This window comes from Rhinoraja longicauda, unplaced genomic scaffold (genome assembly GCF_053455715.1).
Source record: "Rhinoraja longicauda isolate Sanriku21f unplaced genomic scaffold, sRhiLon1.1 Scf000059, whole genome shotgun sequence".
Lineage (NCBI taxonomy): Eukaryota > Metazoa > Chordata > Chondrichthyes > Rajiformes > Arhynchobatidae > Rhinoraja > Rhinoraja longicauda.
The window spans coordinates 393,887-416,643 of NW_027601277.1; positions in this window are offsets into that span (position 1 = coordinate 393,887).

Here is a 22,757-nt window from a genome sequence, read left to right on the forward strand (position 1 = left end):
GTAAGGGTGAGGGTTATGGGTGATGGTTAAGGGTGAGGGTTAAGGGTGAGGGTTAAGGGTGAGGGTTAAGGGTTAAGGGTGAGGGTTAAGGGTGAGGGTTAAGGATGAGGGTTAAGTGTGAGGGTTAATGGTGAGGGTTAAGGGTGAGGGTTAAGGGTGACGGTTAAGTGAGGGTTGAGGGTGAGGTTTAAGGGCGAGGGTTAAGGATTAAGGGTGAGGGTTAAAGGTGAGGGTTAAGGGTGAGGGTTAAGGGTGAGGGTTAAGGTTGAGGGTTAAGGGTGAGGGTTAACGGTGAGGGTTAAGGGTTAAGGGTGAGGGTTAAGGGTGAGGGTTAAGGGTGAGGGTTTATGGTGAGGGTTAAGGGTGAGGGTTAAGGGTGATGGTTAAGTGTGAGGGTTGAGGATGATGGTTAAGGGTGAGGGTTAAGGGTTAAGGGTGAGGGTGAAGGGTGAGGGTTAAGGGTGAGGGTTAAGCGTGAGAATTAAGGGTGAGGGTTAAGGGTGAGGGATAAGGGTGAGGGTTAAGGGTGAGGGTTAAGGGTGAGTCTTAAGGGTAAGGGTTAAGGGTGAGGGTTAAGGGTGAGGGGTAAGGGTGAGGGTTATGGGTGAGGGTTAAGGGTGAGGGTTAAGGGTGAGTGTTAAGGGTTAAGGGTGAGTGTTAAGGGTGAGGGTTAAGGGTGAGGGTTAAGGGTGAGGGTTAAGGATGAGGGTTAAGGGTGAGTGTTAAGGGTGAGGGTTAAGGGTGAGGGGTAAGGGTGAGGGTTATGGGTGAGGGTTAAGGGTGAGGGTTAAGGGTGAGGGTTAAGGGTGAGGGTTAAGGGTTAAGGGTGAGGGTTAAGGGTGAGGGTTAAGGGTGAGGTTTAAGGGTGAGGGTTAAGGGTGAGGGTTAAGGGTGATGGTTAAGGGTGAGGGTTAAGCGTGAGAATTAAGGGTGAGGGTTAAGGGTGAGGGATAAGGGTGTGGGTTAAGGGTGAGGGTTAAGGGTGAGTGTTAAGGGTGAGGGTTAAGGGTGAGGGGTAAGGGTGAGGCTTATGGGTGAGGGTTAAGGGTGAGGGTTAAGGGTGAGGGTTAAGGGTTAAGGGTGAGTGTTAAGGGTGAGGGTTAAGGGTGAGGGTTAAGGGTGATGGTTAAGGGTGAGGGTTAATGGTGAGGGTTAAGGGTGAGGGTTAAGGGTGAGGGTTAAGGGTGAGGGTTAAGGGTGAGGGTTAAGGTTGAGGGTTAAGGATGAGGGTTAAGGGGGAGGGTAAATGGTTAAGGGTGAGGGTTAAGGCTGAGGGTTAAGGGTGAGGGTTAAGGGTGAGGGTTAAGGGTGAGGGTTAAGGGTGATGGTTAAGGGTGAGGGTTAAGCGTGAGAATTAAGGGTGAGGGTTAAGGGTGAGGGTTAAGGGTGAGGGTTAAGGATGAGGGTTAAGGGTGAGGGTTAAGGGTGAGGGTTAAGGGTGAGGGGAAGGGTGAGGGTTATGGGTGAGGGTTAAGGGTGAGGGTTAAGGGTGAGGGTTAAGGGTGAGGGTTAACGGTTAAGGGTGAGGGTTAAGGGTGAGGGTTAAGGGTGAGGGTTAAGGGTGAGGGTTAATGGTGAGGGTTAAGGGTGAGGGTTAAGGGTGATGGTTAAGTGAGGGTTGAGGGTGAGGTTTAAGGGCGAGGGTTAAGGATTAAGGATGAGGGTTAAAGGTGAGGGTTAAGGGTGAGGGTTAAGGGTGAGGGTTAAGGTTGAGGGTCAAGGGTGAGGGTTAACGGTGAGGGTTAAGGGTTAAGGGTGAGGGTTAAGGGTGAGGGTTAAGGGTGAGGGTTTTTGGTGAGGGTTAAGGGTGAGGGTTAAGGGTGAGGGTTAAGGGTGAGGGTTAAGGGTTAAGGGTGAGGGTTAAGGGTGAGGGTTATGGGTGAGGGTTAAGGGTGAAGGTTAATGGTGACGGTTAAGGGTGATGGTTAAGTGTGAGGGTTGAGGGTGAGGGTTAAGGGCGAGGGTTAAGGATTAAGGGTGAGTGTTAAAGGTGAGGGTTAAGGGTGAGGGTTAAGGGTGAGGGTTAAGGGTGATGGTTAAGGGTGAGGGTTAAGGGTGAGAGTTAAGGTTGAGGGTTAAGGGTGAGGGTTAAGGGTGAGGGTTAAGGGTGAGGGTTAAGGGTGAGGGTTAAGGGTGAGGGTTAAGGGTTAAGGGTAAGTGTTAAGGGTGAGGGTTAAGGGTGATGGTTAAGGGTGAGGGTTAAGCGTGAGAATTAAGGGTGAGGGTTAAGGGTGAGGGTTAAGGGTGAGGGTTAAGGGTGAGGGTTAAGGGTGAGGGTTAAGGGTGAGGGGTAAGTGTGAGGGTTATGGGTGAGGGTTAAGGGTGAGGGTTAAGGGTGAGGGTTAAGGGTGAGGGTAAAGGGTTAAGGGTGAGGGTTAAGGGTGAGGGTTAAGGGTGAGGGTTAAGGGTGAGGGTTAATGGTGAGGGTTAAGGGTGAGGGTTAAGGGTGATGGTTAAGTGAGGGTTGAGGGTGAGGGTTAAGGGCGAGGGTTATGGATTAAGGGTGAGGGTTAAAGGTGAGGGTTAAGGGTGAGGGTTAAGGGTGAGGGTTAAGGTTGAGGGTTAAGGGTGAGGGTTAACGGTGAGGGTTAAGGGTTAAGGGTGAGGGTTAAGGGTGAGGGTTAAGGGTGAGGGTTTATGGTGAGGGTTAAGGGTGAGGGTTAAGGGTGATGGTTAAGTGTGAGGGTTGAGGATGATGGTTAAGGGTGAGGGTTAAGGGTTAATGGTGAGGGTTAAGGGTGAGGGTTAAGGGTGAGGGATAAGGGTGAGGGATATGGGTGAGAGTTAAGGGTGAGGGTTAAGGGTGAGGGTTAAGGGTTAAGGGTGAGTGTTAAGGGTGAGGGTTAAGGGTGAGGGTTAAGGGTGAGGTTTAAGGGTGATGGTTAAGGGTGATGGTTAATGGTGAGGGTTAAGGGTGAGGGTTAAGGGTGAGGGTTAAGGGTGAGGTTTAAGGGTGAGGGTTAAGGGTGAGGGTTAAGGTTGAGGGTTAAGGGTGAGGGTTTAGGGTGAGGGTTAAGGGTGAGGGTTAAGGGTGAGGGTTAAAGGTGAGGGTTAAGGGTGAGGGTTAAGGGTGAGGGTTAAGGGTTAAGGGTGAGGGTTAAGGGTGAGGGTTATGGGTGAGGGTTAAGGGTGAAGGTTAATGGTGACGGTTAAGGGTGATGGTTAAGTGTGAGGGTTGAGGGTGAGGGTTAAGGGCGAGGGTTAAGGATTAAGGGTGAGTGTTAAAGGTGAGGGTTAAGGGTGAGGGTTAAGGGTGAGGGTTAAGGGTGATGGTTAAGGGTGAGGGTTAAGGGTGAGAGTTAAGGTTGAGGGTTAAGGGTGAGGGTTAAGGGTGAGGGTTAAGGGTGAGGGTTAAGGGTGAGGGTTAATGGTGAGGGTTAAGGATTAAGGGTGAGGGATAAGTGTGTGGGTTAAGGGTGAGGGTTAAGGGTGAGGGTTAAGGGTGATGGTTAAGGGTGAGGGTTAAGGGTTAAGGGTGAGGGTTAAGGGTGAGGGTTAAGGGTGAGGTTTAAGGGTGAGGGTTAAGGGTGAGGGTTAAGGGTGATGGTTAAGGGTGAGGGTTAAGCGTGAGAATTAAGGGTGAGGGTTAAGGGTGAGGGATAAGGGTGTGGGTTAAGGGTGAGGGTTAAGGGTGAGTGTTAAGGGTGAGGGTTAAGGGTGAGGGGTAAGGGTGAGGCTTATGTGTGAGGGTTAAGGGTGAGGGTTAAGGGTGAGGGTTAAGGGTTAAGGGTGAATGTTAAGGGTGAGGGTTAAGGGTGAGGGTTAAGGGTGATGGTTAAGGGTGAGGGTTAATAGTGAGGGTTAAGGGTGAGGGATAAGGGTGAGGGTTAAGGGTGAGGATTAAGGGTGAGGGTTAAGGTTGAGGGTTAAGGGTGAGGGTTAAGGGGGAGGGTAAAGGGTTAAGGGTGAGGGTTAAGGCTGAGGGTTAAGGGTGAGGGTTAAGGGTGAGGGTTAAGGGTGAGGGTTAAGGGTGATGGTTAAGGGTGAGGGTTAAGCGTGAGAATTAAGGGTGAGGGTTAAGGGTGAGGGTTAAGGGTGAGGGTTAAGGATGAGGGTTAAGGGTGAGGGTTAAGGGTGAGGGGTAAGGGTGAGGTTTATGGGTGAGGGTTAAGGGTTACGGGTGAGGGTTAAGGGTGAGGGTTATGGGTGAGGGTTAAGGGTGAAGGTTAATGGTGACGGTTAAGGGTGATGGTTAAGTGTGAGGGTTGAGGGTGAGGGTTAAGGGCGAGGGTTAAGGGTGAGGGTTAATGGTGAGGGTTAAGGGTGAGGGTTAAGGGTGATGGTTAAGTGAGGGTTGAGGGTGAGGTTTAAGGGCGAGGGTTAAGGATTAAGGATGAGGGTTAAAGGTGAGGGTTAAGGGTGAGGGTTAAGGGTGAGGGTTAAGGTTGAGGGTTAAGGGTGAGGGTTAACGGTGAGGGTTAAGGGTTAAGGGTGAGGGTTAAGGGTGATGGTTAAGGGTGAGGGTTTATGGTGAGGGTTAAGGGTGAGGGTTAAGGGTGAGGGTTAAGGGTGAGGGTTAAGGGTTACGGGTGAGGGTTAAGGGTGAGGGTTATGGGTGAGGGTTAAGGGTGAAGGTTAATGGTGACGGTTAAGCGTGATGGTTAAGTGTGAGGGTTGAGGGTGAGGGTTAAGGGCGAGGGTTAAGGATTAAGGGTGAGTGTTAAAGGTGAGGGTTAAGGGTGAGGGTTAAGGGTGAGGGTTAAGGGTGATGGTTAAGGGTGAGGGTTAAGGGTGAGAGTTAAGGTTGAGGGTTAAGGGTGAGGGTTAAGGGTGAGGGTTAAGGGTGAGGGTTAATGGTGAGGGTTAAGGATTAAGGGTGAGGGTTAAGTGTGTGGGTTAAGGGTGAGGGTTAAGGGTGAGGGTTAAGGGTGATGGTTAAGGGTGAGGGTTAAGGGTTAAGGGTGAGGGTTAAGGGTGAGGGTTAAGGGTGAGGTTTAAGGGTGAGGGTTAAGGGTGAGGGTTAAGGGTGATGGTTAAGTGTGAGGGTTAAGCGTGAGAATTAAGGGTGAGGGTTAAGGGTGAGGGATAAGGGTGTGGGTTAAGGGTGAGGGTTAAGGGTGAGTGTTAAGGGTGAGGGTTAAGGGTGAGGGGTAAGGGTGAGGCTTATTGGTGAGGGTTAAGGGTGAGGGTTAAGGGTGAGGGTTAAGGGTTAAGGGTGAGTGTTAAGGGTGAGGGTTAAGGGTGAGGGTTAAGGGTGATGGTTAAGGGTGAGGGTTAATGGTGAGGGTTAAGGGTGAGGGTTAAGGGTGAGGGTTAAGGGTGAGGGTTAAGGGGGAGGGTAAAGGGTAAAGGGTGAGGGTTAAGGCTGAGGGTTAAGGGTGAGGGTTAAGGGTGAGGGTTAAGGGTGAGGGTTAAGGGTGATGGTTAAGGGTGAGGGTTAAGCGTGAGAATTAAGGGTGAGGGTTAAGGGTGAGGGTTAAGGGTGAGGGTTAAGGATGAGGGTTAAGGGTGAGGGTTAAGGGTGAGGGTTAAGGGTGAGGGGTAAGGGTGAGGGTTATGGGTGATTGTTAAGGGTGAGGGTTAAGGGTGAGGGTTAAGGGTGAGGGTTAAGGGTTAAGGGTGAGGGTTAAGGGTGAGGGTTAAGGGTGAGGGTTAAGGGTGATGGTTAAGTGAGGGTTGAGGGTGAGGTTTAAGGGCGAGGGTTAAGGATTAAGGGTGAGGGTTAAAGGTGAGGGTTAAGGGTGAGGGTTAAGTGTGAGGGTTAAGGTTGAGGGTTAAGGGTGAGGGTTAACGGTGAGGGTTAAGGGTTAAGGGTGAGGGTTAAGGGTGAGGGTTAATGGTGAGGGTTTATGGTGAGGGTTAAGGGTGAGGGTTAAGGGTGATGGTTAAGTGTGAGGGTTGAGGATGATGGTTAAGGGTGAGGGTTAAGGGTTAAGGGTGAGGGTGAAGGGTGAGGGTTAAGGGTGAGGGTTAAGGGTGATGGTTAAGGGTGAGGGTTAAGCGTGAGAATTAAGGGTGAGGGTTAAGGGTGAGGGATAAGGGTGAGGGTTAAGGGTGAGGGTTAAGGGTGAGTGTTAAGGGTGAGGGTTAAGGGTGAGGGTTAAGGGTGAGGGGTAAGGGTGAGGGTTATGGGTGAGGGTTAAGGGTGAGGGTTAAGGGTGAGGGTTAAGGGTTAAGGGTGAGTGTTAAGGGTGAGGGTTAAGGGTGAGGGTTAAGGGTGAGGGGTAAGGGTGAGGGTTATGGGTGAGGGTTAAGGGTGAGGGTTAAGGGTGAGGGTTAAGGGTTAAGGGTGAGTGTTAAGGGTGAGGGTTAAGGGTGAGGGTTAAGGGTGATGGTTAAGGGTGAGGGTTAATGGTGAGGGTTAAGGGTGAGGGTTAAGGGTGAGGGTTAAGGGTGAGGGTTAAGGGTGAGGGTTAAGGTTGAGGGTTAAGGGCGAGGGTTAAGGGGGAGGGTAAAGGGTTAAGGGTGAGGGTTAAGGGTGAGGGTTAAGGGTGAGGGTTAAGGGTGAGGGTTAAGGGTGAGGGTTAAGGGTGATGGTTAAGGGTGAGGGTTAAGCGTGAGAATTAAGGGTGAGGGTTAAGGGTGAGGGTTAAGGGTGAGGGTTAAGGATGAGGGTTAAGGGTGAGGTTTAAGGGTGAGGGTTAAGGGTGAGGGGTAAGGGTGAGGGTTATGGGTGAGGGTTAAGGGTGAGGGTTAAGGGTGAGGGTTAAGGGTGAGGGTTAAGGGTTAAGGGTGAGGGTTAAGGGTGAGGGTTAAGGGTGAGGGTTAAGGGTGAGGGTTAATGGTGAGGGTTAAGGGTGAGGGTTAAGGGTGATGGTTAAGTTAGGGTTGAGGGTGAGGGTTAAGGGCGAGGGTTATGGATTAAGGGTGAGGGTTAAAGGTGAGGGTTAAGGGTGAGGGTTAAGGGTGAGGGTTAAGGTTGAGGGTTAAGGGTGAGGGTTAACGGTGAGGGTTAAGGGTTAAGGGTGAGGGTTAAGGGTGAGGGTTAAGGGTGAGGGTTTATGGTGAGGGTTAAGGGTGAGGGTTAAGGGTGATGGTTAAGTGTGAGGGTTGAGGATGATGGTTAAGGGTGAGGGTTAAGGGTTAATGGTGAGGGTTAAGGGTGAGGGTTAAGGGTGAGGGATAAGGGTGAGGGATATGGGTGAGAGTTAAGGGTGAGGGTTAAGGGTGAGGGTTAAGGGTTAAGGGTGAGTGTTAAGGGTGAGGGTTAAGGGTGAGGGTTAAGGGTGAGGTTTAAGGGTGATGGTTAAGGGTGATGGTTAATGGTGAGGGTTAAGGGTGAGGGTTAAGGGTGAGGGTTAAGGGTGAGGTTTAAGGGTGAGGGTTAAGGGTGAGGGTTAAGGTTGAGGGTTAAGGGTGAGGGTTTAGGGTGAGGGTTAAGGGTGAGGGTTAAGGGAGAGGGTTAAGGGTGAGGGTTAAGGGTGAGGGTTAAGGGTGAGGGTTAAGGGTTAAGGGTGAGGGTTAAGGGTGAGGGTTATGGGTGAGGGTTAAGGGTGAAGGTTAATGGTGACGGTTAAGGGTGATGGTTAAGTGTGAGGGTTGAGGGTGAGGGTTAAGGGCGAGGGTTAAGGATTAAGGGTGAGTGTTAAAGGTGAGGGTTAAGGGTGAGGGTTAAGGGTGAGGGTTAAGGGTGATGGTTAAGGGTGAGGGTTAAGGGTGAGAGTTAAGGGTGAGGGTTAAGGGTGAGGGTTAAGGGTGAGGGTTAAGGGTGAGGGTTAAGGGTGAAGGTTAATGGTGAGGGTTAAGGATTAAGGGTGAGGGTTAAGTGTGTGGGTTAAGGGTGAGGGTTAAGGGTGAGGGTTAAGGGTGATGGTTAAGGGTTAAGGGTGAGTGTTAAGGGTGAGGGTTAAGGGTGAGGGTTAAGGGTGATGGTTAAGGGTGAGGGTTAATGGTGAGGGTTAAGGGTGAGGGTTAAGGGTGAGGGTTAAGGGTGAGGGTTAAGGGTGAGGGATAAGGTTGAGGGTTAAGGGTGAGGGTTAAGGGGAGGGTAAAGGGTTAAGGGTGAGGGTTAAGGCTGAGGGTTAAGGGTGAGGGTTAAGGGTGAGGGTTAAGGGTGAGGGTTAAGGGTGATGGTTAAGGGTGAGGGTTAAGCGTGAGAATTAAGGGTGAGGGTTAAGGGTGAGGGTTAAGGGTGAGGGTTAAGGATGAGGGTTAAGGGTGAGGGTTAAGGGTGAGGGTTAAGGGTGAGGGGTAAGGGTGAGGGTTATGGGTGATGGTTAAGGGTGAGGGTTAAGGGTGAGTGTTAAGGGTGAGGGTTAAGGGTTAAGGGTGAGGGTTAAGGGTGAGGGTTAAGGGTGAGGGTTAAGGGTGAGGGTTAATGGTGAGGGTTAAGGGTGAGGGTTAAGGGTGATGGTTAAGTGAGGGTTGACGGTGAGGTTTAAGGGCGAGGGTTAAGGATTAAGGGTGAGGGTTAAAGGTGAGGGTTAAGGGTGAGGGTTAAGGGTGAGGGTTAAGGTTGAGGGTTAAGGGTGAGGGTTAACGGTGAGGGTTAAGGGTTAAGGGTGAGGGTTAAGGGTGAGGGTTAAGGGTGAGGGTTTATGGTGAGGGTTAAGGGTGAGGGTTTAGGGTGATGGTTAAGTGTGAGGGTTGAGGATGATGGTTAAGGGTGAGGGTTAAGGGTTAAGGGTGAGGGTGAAGGGTGAGGGTTAAGGGTGAGGGTTAAGCGTGAGAATTAAGGGTGAGGGTTAAGGGTGAGGGATAAGGGTGAGGGTTAAGGGTGAGGGTTAAGGGTGAGTGTTAAGGGTGAGGGTTAAGGGTGAGGGTTAAGGGTGAGGGGTAAGGGTGAGGGTTATGGGTGAGGGTTAAGGGTGAGGGTTAAGGGTGAGGGTTAAGGGTTAAGGGTGAGTGTTAAGGGTGAGGGTTAAGGGTGAGGGTTAAGGGTGAGGGGTAAGGGTGAGGGTTATGGGTGAGGGTTAAGGGTGAGGGTTAAGGGTGAGGGTTAAGGGTTAAGGGTGAGTGTTAAGGGTGAGGGTTAAGGGTGAGGGTTAAGGGTGAGGGTTAAGGGTTAAGGGTGAGTGTTAAGGGTGAGGGTTAAGGGTGAGGGTTAAGGGTGATGGTTAAGGGTGAGGGTTAATGGTGAGGGTTAAGGGTGAGGGTTAAGGGTGAGGGTTAAGGGTGAGGGTTAAGGGTGAGGGTTAAGGTTGAGGGTTAAGGGTGAGTGTTAAGGGGGAGGGTAAAGGGTTAAGGGTGAGGGTTAAGGGTGAGGGTTAAGGGTGAGGGTTAAGGGTGAGGGTTAAGGGTGAGGGTTAAGGGTGATGGTTAAGGGTGAGGGTTAAGCGTGAGAATTAAGGGTGAGGGTTAAGGGTGAGGGTTAAGGGTGAGGGTTAAGGATGAGGGTTAAGGGTGAGGTTTAAGGGTGAGGGTTAAGGGTGAGGGGTAAGGGTGAGGGTTATGGGTGAGGGTTAAGGGTGAGGGTTAAGGGTGAGGGTTAAGGGTGAGGGTTAAGGGTTAAGGGTGAGGGTTAAGGGTGAGGGTTAAGGGTGAGGGTTAAGGGTGAGGGTTAAGGGTGAGTGTTAATGGTGAGGGTTAAGGGTGAGGGTTAAGGGTGATGTTTAAGTGAGGGTTGAGGGTGAGGGTTAAGGGCGAGGGTTATGGATTAAGGGTGAGGGTTAAAGGTGAGGGTTAAGGGTGAGGGTTAAGGGTGAGGGTTAAGGTTGAGGGTTAAGGGTGAGGGTTAACGGTGAGGGTTAAGGGTTAAGGGTGAGGGTTAAGGGTGAGGGTTAAGGGTGAGGGTTAATGGTGAGAGTTAAGGTTGAGGGTTAAGGGTGAGGGTTAAGGGTGAGGGTTAAGGGTGAGGGTTAAGGGTGAGGGTTAATGGTGAGGGTTAAGGATTAAGGGTGAGGGTTAAGTGTGTGGGTTAAGGGTGAGGGTTAAGGGTGAGGGTTAAGGGTGATGGTTAAGGGTTAAGGGTGAGTGTTAAGGGTGAGGGTTAAGGGTGAGGGTTAAGGGTGATGGTTAAGGGTGAGGGTTAATGGTGAGGGTTAAGGGTGAGGGTTAAGGGTGAGGGTTAAGGGTGAGGGTTAATGGTGAGGGTTAAGGTTGAGGGTTAAGGGTGAGGGTTAAGGGGGAGGGTAAAGGGTTAAGGGTGAGGGTTAAGGCTGAGGGTTAAGGGTGAGGGTTAAGGGTGAGGGTTAAGGGTGAGGGTTACGGGTGATGGTTAAGGGTGAGGGTTAAGTGTGAGAATTAAGGGTGAGGGTTAAGGGTGAGGGTTAAGGGTGAGGGTTAAGGATGAGGGTTAAGGGTGAGGGTTAAGGGTGAGGGTTAAGGGTGAGGGGTAAGGGTGAGGGTTATGGGTGATGGTTAAGGGTGAGGGTTAAGGGTGAGGGTTAAGGGTGAGGGTTAAGGGTTAAGGGTGAGGGTTAAGGGTGAGGGTTAAGGATGAGGGTTAAGTGTGAGGGTTAATGGTGAGGGTTAAGGGTGAGGGTTAAGGGTGACGGTTAAGTGAGGGTTGAGGGTGAGGTTTAAGGGCGAGGGTTAAGGATTAAGGGTGAGGGTTAAAGGTGAGGGTTAAGGGTGAGGGTTAAGGGTGAGGGTTAAGGTTGAGGGTTAAGGGTGAGGGTTAACGGTGAGGGTTAAGGGTTAAGGGTGAGGGTTAAGGGTGAGGGTTAAGGGTGAGGGTTTATGGTGAGGGTTAAGGGTGAGGGTTAAGGGTGATGGTTAAGTGTGAGGGTTGAGGATGATGGTTAAGGGTGAGGGTTAAGGGTTAAGGGTGAGGGTGAAGGGTGAGGGTTAAGGGTGAGGGTTAAGCGTGAGAATTAAGGGTGAGGGTTAAGGGTGAGGGATAAGGGTGAGGGTTAAGGGTGAGGGTTAAGGGTGAGTCTTAAGGGTAAGGGTTAAGGGTGAGGGTTAAGGGTGAGGGGTAAGGGTGAGGGTTATGGGTGAGGGTTAAGGGTGAGGGTTAAGGGTGAGTGTTAAGGGTTAAGGGTGAGTGTTAAGGGTGAGGGTTAAGGGTGAGGGTTAAGGGTGAGGGGTAAGGGTGAGGGTTATGGGTGAGGGTTAAGGGTGAGGGTTAAGGGTGAGGGTTAAGGGTTAAGGGTGAGTGTTAAGGGTGAGGGTTAAGGGTGAGGGTTAAGGGTGATGGTTAAGGGTGAGTGTTAATGGTGAGGGTTAAGGGTGAGGGTTAAGGGTGAGGGTTAAGGGTGAGGGTTAAGTGTGAGGGTTAAGGTTGAGGGTTAAGGGTGAGTGTTAAGGGGGAGGGTAAAGGGTTAAGGGTGAGGGTTAAGCGTGAGGGTTAAGGGTGAGGGTTAAGGGTGAGGGTTAAGGGTGAGGGTTAAGGGTGATGGTTAAGGGTGAGGGTTAAGCGTGAGAATTAAGGGTGAGGGTTAAGGGTGAGGGTTAAGGGTGAGGGTTAAGGATGAGGGTTAAGGGTGAGGTTTAGGGGTTAGGGTTAAGGGTGAGGGTTAAGGGTGAGGGTTATGGGTGAGGGTTAAGGGTGAGGGTTAAGGGTGAGGGTTAAGGGTGAGGGTTAAGGGTTAAGGGTGAGGGTTAAGGGTGAGGGTTAAGGGTGAGGGTTAAGGGTGAGGGTTAATGGTGAGGGTTAAGGGTGAGGGTTAAGGGTGATGTTTAAGTGAGGGTTGAGGGTGAGGGTTAAGGGCGAGGGTTATGGATTAAGGGTGAGGGTTAAAGGTGAGGGTTAAGGGTGAGGGTTAAGGGTGAGGGTTAAGGTTGAGGGTTAAGGGTGAGGGTTAACGGTGAGGGTTAAGGGTTAAGGGTGAGGGTTAAGGGTGAGGGTTAAGGGTGAGGGTTTATGGTGAGGGTTAAGGGTGAGGGTTAAGGGTGATGGTTAAGTGTGAGGGTTGAGGATGATGGTTAAGGGTGAGGGTTAAGGGTTAATGGTGAGGGTTAAGGGTGAGGGTTAAGGGTGAGGGTTAAGGGTGAGGTTTAAGGGTGAGGGTTAAGGGTGAGGGTTAAGGTTGAGGGTGAACGGTGAGGGTTTAGGGTGAGGGTTAAGGGTGAGGGTTAAGGGTGAGGGTTAAGGGTGAGGGTTAAGGGTGAGGGTTAAGGGTGAGGGTTAAGGGTTAAGGGTGAGGGTTAAGGGTGAGGGTTATGTGTGAGGGTTAAGGGTGAAGGTTAATGGTGACGGTTAAGGGTGATGGTTAAGTGTGAGGGTTGAGGGTGAGGGTTAAGGGCGAGGGTTAAGGATTAAGGGTGAGTGTTAAAGGTGAGGGTTAAGGGTGAGGGTTAAGGGTGAGGGTTAAGGGTGATGGTTAAACATCCAAGGACGTACACGCCACTGGAGATAAATGGGTCTATTGTGGATAGGGTGAGCAATTTCAAATACTTGGGAGTCCGCATCTCAGAGGATCTGACGTGGGCAACGCACATTGCCGCACTGGTGGGTAAGGCTAAGCAGCGCCTTTACCACCTTAGACAACTGAGGAAATTCAGAGTGTCGCTGAGGATCCTCCATTGCTTCTACTCTGGGGCTGTAGAGAGCATCCTGTCCGGCAACATTACAGTCTGGTTTGGGAACAGCTCTGCCCAGGACAGGATGGCCCTGCAGAGAATAGTGCGTTCGGCAGAACGCACCATGGGAACTACACTCGTCCCCCTGCAGGACCTATACATCAGGAGGTGCAGATCCAGAGCAAGCAAGATCATGAGGGACCCCTGCCACCCCAGTAACGGACTGTTCCAGATGCTACGGTCAGGCAAACGCCTCCACTGTCACGCTGTGAAAACGGAGAGGATGAGACGGAGCTTCTTCCCACAGGCCATCAGGACTGTCAACTTTGATAACCCCAGAGACTAAATTTTTGTCGACACTTTTTGTGCTATGTTTAGTAACTTATTAACTTTATTTATATGCTGTAACTGTAATTATTTTTGTGCACAACCCGCAGGCATTGCCACTTTCATTTCACTGCACATCGAGTATGTGTATGTGACAAATAAATTTGACTTGACTTGACTTGACTTAAGGGTGAGGGTTAAGGGTGAGAGTTAAGGTTGAGGGTTAAGGGTGAGGGTTAAGGGTGAGGGTTAAGGGTGAGGGTTAAGGGTGAGGGTTAATGGTGAGGGTTAAGGATTAAGGGTGAGGGTTAAGTGTGTGGGTTAAGGGTGAGGGTTAAGGGTGAGGGTTAAGGGTGATGGTTAAGGGTGAGGGTTAAGGGTGAGGGTTAAGGGTGAGGGTTAATGGTGAGGGTTAAGGGTGAGGGTTAAGGGTGATGGTTAAGTGAGGGTTGAGGGTGAGGGTTAAGGGCGAGGGTTATGGATTAAGGGTGAGGGTTAAAGGTGAGGGTTAAGGGTGAGGGTTAAGGGTGAGGGTTAAGGTTGAGGGTTAAGGGTGAGGGTTAACGGTGAGGGTTAAGGGTTAAGGGTGAGGGTTAAGGGTGAGGGTTAAGGGTGAGGGTTTATGGTGAGGGTTAAGGGTGAGGGTTAAGGGTGATGGTTAAGTGTGAGGGTTGAGGATGATGGTTAAGGGTGAGGGTTAAGGGTTAATGGTGAGGGTTAAGGGTGAGGGTTAAGGGTGAGGGATAAGGGTGAGGGATATGGGTGAGAGTTAAGGGTGAGGGTTAAGGGTGAGGGTTAAGGGTTAAGGGTGAGTGTTAAGGGTGAGGGTTAAGGGTGAGGGTTAAGGGTGAGGTTTAAGGGTGATGGTTAAGGGTGATGGTTAATGGTGAGGGTTAAGGGTGAGGGTTAAGGGTGAGGGTTAAGGGTGAGGTTTAAGGGTGAGGGTTAAGGGTGAGGGTTAAGGTTGAGGGTTAAGGGTGAGGGTTTAGGGTGAGGGTTAAGGGTGAGGGTTAAGGGAGAGGGTTAAGGGTGAGGGTTAAGGGTGAGGGTTAAGGGTGAGGGTTAAGGGTTAAGGGTGAGGGTTAAGGGTGAGGGTTATGGGTGAGGGTTAAGGGTGAAGGTTAATGGTGACGGTTAAGGGTGATGGTTAAGTGTGAGGGTTGAGGGTGAGGGTTAAGGGCGAGGGTTAAGGATTAAGGGTGAGTGTTAAAGGTGAGGGTTAAGGGTGAGGGTTAAGGGTGAGGGTTAAGGGTGATGGTTAAGGGTGAGGGTTAAGGGTGAGAGTTAAGGGTGAGGGTTAAGGGTGAGGGTTAAGGGTGAGGGTTAAGGGTGAGGGTTAAGGGTGAGGGTTAATGGTGAGGGTTAAGGATTAAGGGTGAGGGTTAAGTGTGTGGGTTAAGGGTGAGGGTTAAGGGTGAGGGTTAAGGTTGATGGTTAAGGGTTAAGGGTGAGTGTTAAGGGTGAGGGTTAAGGGTGAGGGTTAAGGGTGATGGTTAAGGGTGAGGGTTAATGGTGAGGGTTAAGGGTGAGGGTTAAGGGTGAGGGTTAAGGGTGAGGGTTAAGGGTGAGGGATAAGGTTGAGGGTTAAGGGTGAGGGTTAAGGGGAGGGTAAAGGGTTAAGGGTGAGGGTTAAGGCTGAGGGTTAAGGGTGAGGGTTAAGGGTGAGGGTTAAGGGTGAGGGTTAAGGGTGATGGTTAAGGGTGAGGGTTAAGCGTGAGAATTAAGGGTGAGGGTTAAGGGTGAGGGTTAAGGGTGAGGGTTAAGGATGAGGGTTAAGGGTGAGGGTTAAGGGTGAGGGTTAAGGGTGAGGGGTAAGGGTGAGGGTTATGGGTGATGGTTAAGGGTGAGGGTTAAGGGTGAGGGTTAAGGGTGAGGGTTAAGGGTTAAGGGTGAGGGTTAAGGGTGAGGGTTAAGGGTGAGGGTTAAGGGTGAGGGTTAATGGTGAGGGTTAAGGGTGAGGGTTAAGGGTGATGGTTAAGTGAGGGTTGACGGTGAGGTTTAAGGGCGAGGGTTAAGGATTAAGGGTGAGGGTTAAAGGTGAGGGTTAAGGGTGAGGGTTAAGGGTGAGGGTTAAGGTTGAGGGTTAAGGGTGAGGGTTAACGGTGAGGGTTAAGGGTTAAGGGTGAGGGTTAAGGGTGAGGGTTAAGGGTGAGGGTTTATGGTGAGGGTTAAGGGTGAGGGTTAAGGGTGATGGTTAAGTGTGAGGGTTGAGGATGATGGTTAAGGGTGAGGGTTAAGGGTTAAGGGTGAGGGTGAAGGGTGAGGGTTAAGGGTGAGGGATAAGGGTGAGGGTTAAGGGTGAGGGTTAAGGGTGAGTGTTAAGGGTGAGGGTTAAGGGTGAGGGTTAAGGGTGAGGGGTAAGGATGAGGGTTATGGGTGAGGGTTAAGGGTGAGGGTTAAGGGTGAGGGTTAAGGGTTAAGGGTGAGTGTTAAGGGTGAGGGTTAAGGGTGAGGGTTAAGGGTGAGGGGTAAGGGTGAGGGTTATGGGTGAGGGTTAAGGGTGAGGGTTAAGGGTGAGGGTTAAGGGTTAAGGGTGAGTGTTAAGGGTGAGGGTTAAGGGTGAGGGTTAAGGGTGATGGTTAAGGGTGAGGGTTAATGGTGAGGGTTAAGGGTGAGGGTTAAGGGTGAGGGTTAAGGGTGAGGGTTAAGGGTGAGGGTTAAGGTTGAGGGTTAAGGGTGAGTGTTAAGGGGGAGGGTAAAGGGTTAAGGGTGAGGGCTAAGGGTGAGGGTTAAGGGTGAGGGTTAAGGGTGAGGGTTAAGGGTGAGGGTTAAGGGTGATGGTTAAGGGTGAGGGTTAAGCGTGAGAATTAAGGGTGAGGGTTAAGGGTGAGGGTTAAGGGTGAGGGTTAAGGATGAGGGTTAAGCGTGAGGTTTAAGGGTGAGGGTTAAGGGTGAGGGGTAAGGGTGAGGGTTATGGGTGAGGGTTAAGGGTGAGGGTTAAGGGTGAGGGTTAAGGGTGAGGGTTAAGGGTTAAGGGTGAGGGTTAAGGGTGAGGGTTAAGGGTGAGGGTTAAGGGTGAGGGTTAAGGGTGAGGGTTAATGGTGAGGGTTAAGGGTGAGGGTTAAGGGTGATGTTTAAGTGAGGGTTGAGGGTGAGGGTTAAGGGCGAGGGTTATGGATTAAGGGTGAGGGTTAAAGGTGAGGGTTAAGGGTGAGGGTTAAGGGTGAGGGTTAAGGTTGAGGGTTAAGGGTGAGGGTTAACGGTGAGGGTTAAGGGTTAAGGGTGAGGGTTAAGGGTGAGGGTTAAGGGTGAGGGTTAAGGGTGAGAGTTAAGGTTGAGGGTTAAGGGTGAGGGTTAAGGGTGAGGGTTAAGGGTGAGGGTTAATGGTGAGGGTTAAGGATTAAGGGTGAGGGTTAAGTGTGTGGGTTAAGGGTGAGGGTTAAGGGTGAGGGTTAAGGGTGATGGTTAAGGGTTAAGGGTGAGTGTTAAGGGTGAGGGTTAAGGGTGAGGGTTAAGGGTGATGGTTAAGGGTGAGGGTTAATGGTGAGGGTTAAGGGTGAGGGTTAAGGGTGAGGGTTAAGGGTGAGGGTTAATGGTGAGGGTTAAGGTTGAGGGTTAAGGGTGAGGGTTAAGGGGGAGGGTAAAGGGTTAAGGGTGAGGGTTAAGGCTGAGGGTTAAGGGTGAGGGTTAAGGGTGAGGGTTAAGGGTGAGGGTTAAGGGTGATGGTTAAGGGTGAGGGTTAAGTGTGAGAATTAAGGGTGAGGGTTAAGGGTGAGGGTTAAGGGTGAGGGTTAAGGATGAGGGTTAAGGGTGAGGGTTAAGGGTGAGGGTTAAGGGTGAGGGGTAAGGGTGAGGGTTATGGGTGATGGTTAAGGGTGAGGGTTAAGGGTGAGGGTTAAGGGTGAGGGTTAAGGGTTAAGGGTGAGGGTTAAGGGTGAGGGTTAAGGATGAGGGTTAAGTGTGAGGGTTAATGGTGAGGGTTAAGGGTGAGGGTTAAGGGTGACGGTTAAGTGAGGGTTGAGGGTGAGGTTTAAGGGCGAGGGTTAAGGATTAAGGGTGAGGGTTAAAGGTGAGGGTTAAGGGTGAGGGTTAAGGGTGAGGGTTAAGGTTGAGGGTTAAGGGTGAGGGTTAACGGTGAGGGTTAAGGGTTAAGGGTGAGGGTTAAGGGTGAGGGTTAAGGGTGAGGGTTTATGGTGAGGGTTAAGGGTGAGGGTTAAGGGTGATGGTTAAGTGTGAGGGTTGAGGATGATGGTTAAGGGTGAGGGTTAAGGGTTAAGGGTGAGGGTGAAGGGTGAGGGTTAAGGGTGAGGGTTAAGCGTGAGAATTAAGGGTGAGGGTTAAGGGTGAGGGATAAGGGTGAGGGTTAAGGGTGAGGGTTAAGGGTGAGTCTTAAGGGTAAGGGTTAAGGGTGAGGGTTAAGGGTGAGGGGTAAGGGTGAGGGTTATGGGTGAGGGTTAAGGGTGAGGGTTAAGGGTGAGTGTTAAGGGTTAAGGGTGAGTGTTAAGGGTGAGGGTTAAGGGTGAGGGTTAAGGGTGAGGGGTAAGGGTGAGGGTTATGGGTGAGGGTTAAGGGTGAGGGTTAAGGGTGAGGGTTAAGGGTTAAGGGTGAGTGTTAAGGGTGAGGGTTAAGGGTGAGGGTTAAGGGTGATGGTTAAGGGTGAGTGTTAATGGTGAGGGTTAAGGGTGAGGGTTAAGGGTGAGGGTTAAGGGTGAGGGTTAAGGGTGAGGGTTAAGGTTGAGGGTTAAGGGTGAGTGTTAAGGGGGAGGGTAAAGGGTTAAGGGTGAGGGTTAAGCGTGAGGGTTAAGGGTGAGGGTTAAGGGTGAGGGTTAAGGGTGAGGGTTAAGGGTGATGGTTAAGGGTGAGGGTTAAGCGTGAGAATTAAGGGTGAGGGTTAAGGGTGAGGGTTAAGGGTGAGGGTTAAGGATGAGGGTTAAGGGTGAGGTTTAAGGGTGAGGGTTAAGGGTGAGGGTTAAGGGTGAGGGTTATGGGTGAGGGTTAAGGGTGAGGGTTAAGGGTGAGGGTTAAGGGTGAGGGTTAAGCGTTAAGGGTGAGGGTTAAGGGTGAGGGTTAAGGGTGAGGGTTAAGGGTGAGGGTTAATGGTGAGGGTTAAGGGTGAGGGTTAAGGGTGATGTTTAAGTGAGGGTTGAGGGTGAGGGTTAAGGGCGAGGGTTATGGATTAAGGGTGAGGGTTAAAGGTGAGGGTTAAGGGTGAGGGTTAAGGGTGAGGGTTAAGGTTGAGGGTTAAGGGTGAGGGTTAACGGTGAGGGTTAAGGGTTAAGGGTGAGGGTTAAGGGTGAGGGTTAAGGGTGAGGGTTTATGGTGAGGGTTATGGGTGAGGGTTAAGGGTGATGGTTAAGTGTGAGGGTTGAGGATGATGGTTAAGGGTGAGGGTTAAGGGTTAATGGTGAGGGTTAAGGGTGAGGGTTAAGGGTGAGGGATAAGGGTGAGGGATATGGGTGAGAGTTAAGGGTGAGGGTTAAGGGTGAGGGTTAAGGGTTAAGGGTGCGTGTTAAGGGTGAGGGTTAAGGGTGAGGGTTAAGGGTGAGGTTTAAGGGTGATGGTTAAGGGTGATGGTTAATGGTGAGGGTTAAGGGTGAGGGTTAAGGGTGAGGGTTAAGGGTGAGGTTTAAGGGTGAGGGTTAAGGGTGAGGGTTAAGGTTGAGGGTGAAGGGTGAGGGTTTAGGGTGAGGGTTAAGGGTGAGGGTTAAGGGTGAGGGTTAAGGGTGAGGGTTAAGGGTGAGGGTTAAGGGTGAGGGTTAAGGGTTAAGGGTGAGGGTTAAGGGTGAGGGTTATGTGTGAGGGTTAAGGGTGAAGGTTAATGGTGACGGTTAAGGGTGATGGTTAAGTGTGAGGGTTGAGGGTGAGGGTTAAGGGCGAGGGTTAAGGATTAAGGGTGAGTGTTAAAGGTGAGGGTTAAGGGTGAGGGTTAAGGGTGAGGGTTAAGGGTGATGGTTAAACATCCAAGGACGTACACGCCACTGGAGATAAATGGGTCTATTGTGGATAGGGTGAGCAATTTCAAATACTTGGGAGTCCGCATCTCAGAGGATCTGACGTGGGCAACGCACATTGCCGCACTGGTGGGTAAGGCTAAGCAGCGCCTTTACCACCTTAGACAACTGAGGAAATTCAAAGTGTCGCTGAGGATCCTCCATTGCTTCTACTCTGGGGCTGTAGAGAGCATCCTGTCCGGCAACATTACAGTCTGGTTTGGGAACAGCTCTGCCCAGGACAGGATGGCCCTGCAGAGAATAGTGCGTTCGGCAGAACGCACCATGGGAACTACACTCGTCCCCCTGCAGGACCTATACATCAGGAGGTGCAGATCCAGAGCAAGCAAGATCATGAGGGACCCCTGCCACCCCAGTAACGGACTGTTCCAGATGCTACGGTCAGGCAAACGCCTCCGCTGTCACGCTGTGAAAACGGAGAGGATGAGACGGAGCTTCTTCCCACAGGCCATCAGGACTGTCAACTTTGATAACCCCAGAGACTAAATTTTTGTCGACACTTTTTGTGCTATGTTTAGTAACTTATTAACTTTATTTATATGCTGTAACTGTAATTATTTTTGTGCACAACCCGCAGGCATTGCCACTTTCATTTCACTGCACATCGAGTATGTGTATGTGACAAATAAATTTGACTTGACTTGACTTGATTTAAGGGTGAGGGTTAAGGGTGAGAGTTAAGGTTGAGGGTTAAGGGTGAGGGTTAAGGGTGAGGGTTAAGGGTGAGGGTTAAGGGTGAGGGTTAATGGTGAGGGTTAAGGATTAAGGGTGAGGGTTAAGTGTGTGGGTTAAGGGTGAGGGTTAAGGGTGAGGGTTAAGGGTGATGGTTAAGGGTGAGGGTTAAGGGTGAGGGTTAAGGGTGAGGGTTAAGGGTGAGGTTTAAGGGTGAGGGTTAAGGGTGAGGGTTAAGGGTGATGGTTAAGGGTGAGGGTTAAGCGTGAGAATTAAGGGTGAGGGTTAAGGGTGAGGGATAAGGGTGAGGGTTAAGGGTGAGGGTTAAGGGTGAGTGTTAAGGGTGAGGGTTAAGGGTGAGGGTTAAGGGTGAGGGGTAAGGGTGAGGGTTATGGGTGAGGGTTAAGGGTGAGGGTTAAGGGTGAGGGTTAAGGGTTAAGGGTGAGTGTTAAGGGTGAGGGTTAAGGGTGAGGGTTAAGGGTGATGGTTAAGGGTGAGGGTTAATGGTGAGGGTTAAGGGTGAGGGTTAAGGGTGAGGGTTAAGGGTGAGGGTTAAGGGTGAGGGTTAAGGTTGAGGGTTAAGGGTGAGGGTTAAGGGGGAGGGTAAAGGGTTAAGGGTGAGGGTTAAGGGTGAGGGTTAAGGGTGAGGGTTAAGGGTGAGGGTTAAGGGTGAGGGTTAAGGGTGATGGTTAAGGGTGAGGGTTAAGCGTGAGAATTAAGGGTGAGGGTTAAGGGTGAGGGTTAAGGGTGAGGGTTAAGGATGAGGGTTAAGGGTGAGGGTTAAGGGTGAGGGTTAAGGGTGAGGGGTAAGGGTGAGGGTTATGGGTGAGGGTTAAGGGTGAGGGTTAAGGGTGAGGGTTAAGGGTGAGGGTTAAGGGTTAAGGGTGAGGGTTAAGGGTGAGGGTTAAGGGTGAGGGTTAAGGGTGAGGGTTAATGGTAAGGGTTAAGGGTGAGGGTTAAGGGTGATTGTTAAGTGAGGGTTCAGGGTGAGGTTTAAGGGCGAGGGTTAAGGATTAAGGGTGAGTGTTAAAGGTGAGGGTTAAGGGTGAGGGTTAAGGGTGAGGGTTAAGGTTGAGGGTTAAGGGTGAGGGTTAACGGTGAGGGTTAAGGGTTAAGGGTGAGGGTTAAGGGTGAGGGTTAAGGGTGAGGGTTTATGGTGAGGGTTAAGGGTGAGGGTTAAGGGTGATGGTTAAGTGTGAGGGTTGAGGATGATGGTTAAGGGTGAGGGTTAAGGGTTAAGGGTGAGGGTGAAGGGTGAGGGTTAAGGGTGTGGGTTAATGGTGAGGGTTAAGGGTGAAGGTTAAGGGTGAGGGTTAAGGGTGAGAGTTAAGGGTGAGGGTTAAGGGTGAGGGTTAAGGGTGAGGGTTAAGGGTGAGGGTTAAGGGTGAGGGTTAAGGGTTAAGGGTGAGGGTTAAGGGTGAGGGTTAAGGGTGAGGGTTAAGGGTGAGGGTTAATGGTGAGGGTTAAGGGTGAGGGTTAAGGGTGATGGTTAAGTGAGGGTTGAGGGTGAGGGTTAAGGGCGAGGGTTATGGATTAAGGGTGAGGGTTAAAGGTGAGGGTTAAGGGTGAGGGTTAAGGGTGAGGGTTAAGGTTGAGGGTTAAGGGTGAGGGTTAACGGTGAGGGTTAAGGGTTAAGGGTGAGGGTTAAGGGTGAGGGTTAAGGGTGAGGGTTTATGGTGAGGGTTAAGGGTGAGGGTTAAGGGTTAATGGTGAGGGTTAAGGGTGAGGGTTAAGGGTGAGGGATAAGGGTGAGGGATATGGGTGAGAGTTAAGGGTGAGGGTTAAGGGTGAGGGTTAAGGGTTAAGGGTGAGTGTTAAGGGTGAGGGTTAAGGGTGAGGGTTAAGGGTGAGATTTAAGGGTGATGGTTAAGGGTGATGGTTAATGGTGAGGGTTAAGGGTGAGGGTTAAGGGTGAGGGTTAAGGGTGAGGTTTAAGGGTGAGGGTTAAGGGTGAGGGTTAAGGTTGAGGGTTAAGGGTGAGGGTTTAGGGTGAGGGTTAAGGGTGAGGGTTAAGGGTGAGGGTTAAGGGTGAGGGTTAAGGGTGAGGGTTAAGGGTGAGGGTTAAGGGTTAAGGGTGAGGGTTAAGGGTGAGGGTTATGGGTGAGGGTTAAGGGTGAAGGTTAATGGTGACGGTTAAGGGTGATGGTTAAGTGTGAGGGTTGAGGGTGAGGGTTAAGGGCGAGGGTTAAGGATTAAGGGTGAGTGTTAAAGGTGAGGGTTTAGGGTGAAGGTTAAGGGTGAGGGTTAAGGGTGATGGTTAAGGGTGAGGGTTAAGGGTTAAGGGTGAGGGTTAAGGGTGAGGGTTAAGGGTGAGGTTTAAGGGTGAGGGTTAAGGGTGAGGGTTAAGGGTGATGGTTAAGGGTGAGGGTTAAGCGTGAGAATTAAGGGTGAGGGTTAAGGGTGAGGGATAAGGGTGAGGGTTAAGGGTGAGGGTTAAGGATGAGTGTTAAGGGTGAGGGTTAAGGGTGAGGGTTAAGGGTGAGGGGTGAGGGTGAGGGTTATGGGTGAGGGTTAAGGGTGAGGGTTAAGGGTGAGGGTTAAGGGTTAAGGGTGAGTGTTAAGGGTGAGGGTTAAGGGTGAGGGTTATGGGTGATGGTTAAGGGTGAGGGTTAATGGTGAGGGTTAAGGGTGAGGGTTAAGGGTGAGGGTTAAGGGTGAGGGTTAAGGGTGAGGGTTAAGGTTGAGGGTTAAGGGTGAGGGTTAAGGGGGAGGGTAAAGGGTTAAAGGTGAGGGTTAAGGGTGAGGGTTAAGGGTGAGGGTTAAGGGTGAGGGTTAAGGGTGAGGGTTAAGGGTGATGGTTAAGGGTGAGGGTTAAGCGTGATAATTAAGGGTGAGGGTTAAGGGTGAGGGTTAAGGGTGAGGGTTAAGGATGAGGGTTAAGGGTGCGGGTTAAGGGTGAGGGTTAAGGGTGAGGGGTAAGGGTGAGGGTTATGGGTGAGGGTTAAGGGTGAGGGTTAAGGGTGAGGGTTAAGGGTGAGGGTTAAGGGTTAAGGGTGAGGGTTAAGGGTGAGGGTTAAGGGTGACGGTTAAGGGTGAGGGTTAATGGTGAGGGTTAAGGGTGAGGGTTAAGGGTGATGGTTAAGTGAGGGTTGAGGGTGAGGTTTAAGGGCGAGGGTTAAGGATTAAGGGTGAGGGTTAAAGGTGAGGGTTAAGGGTGAGGGTTAAGGGTGAGGGTTAAGGTTGAGGGTTAAGTGTGATGGTTAACGGTGAGGGTTAAGGGTTAAGGGTGAGGGTTAAGGGTGAGGGTTAAGGGTGAGGGTTTATGGTGAGGGTTAAGGGTGAGGGTTAAGAGTGATGGTTAAGTGTGAGGGTTGAGGATGATGGTTAAGTGTGAGGGTTAAGGGTTAAGGGTGAGGGTGAAGGGTGAGGGTTAAGGGTGTGGGTTAAGGGTGAGGGTTAAGGGTGATGGTTAAGGGTGAGGGTTAAGGGTGAGAGTTAAGGGTGAGGGTTAAGGGTGAGGGT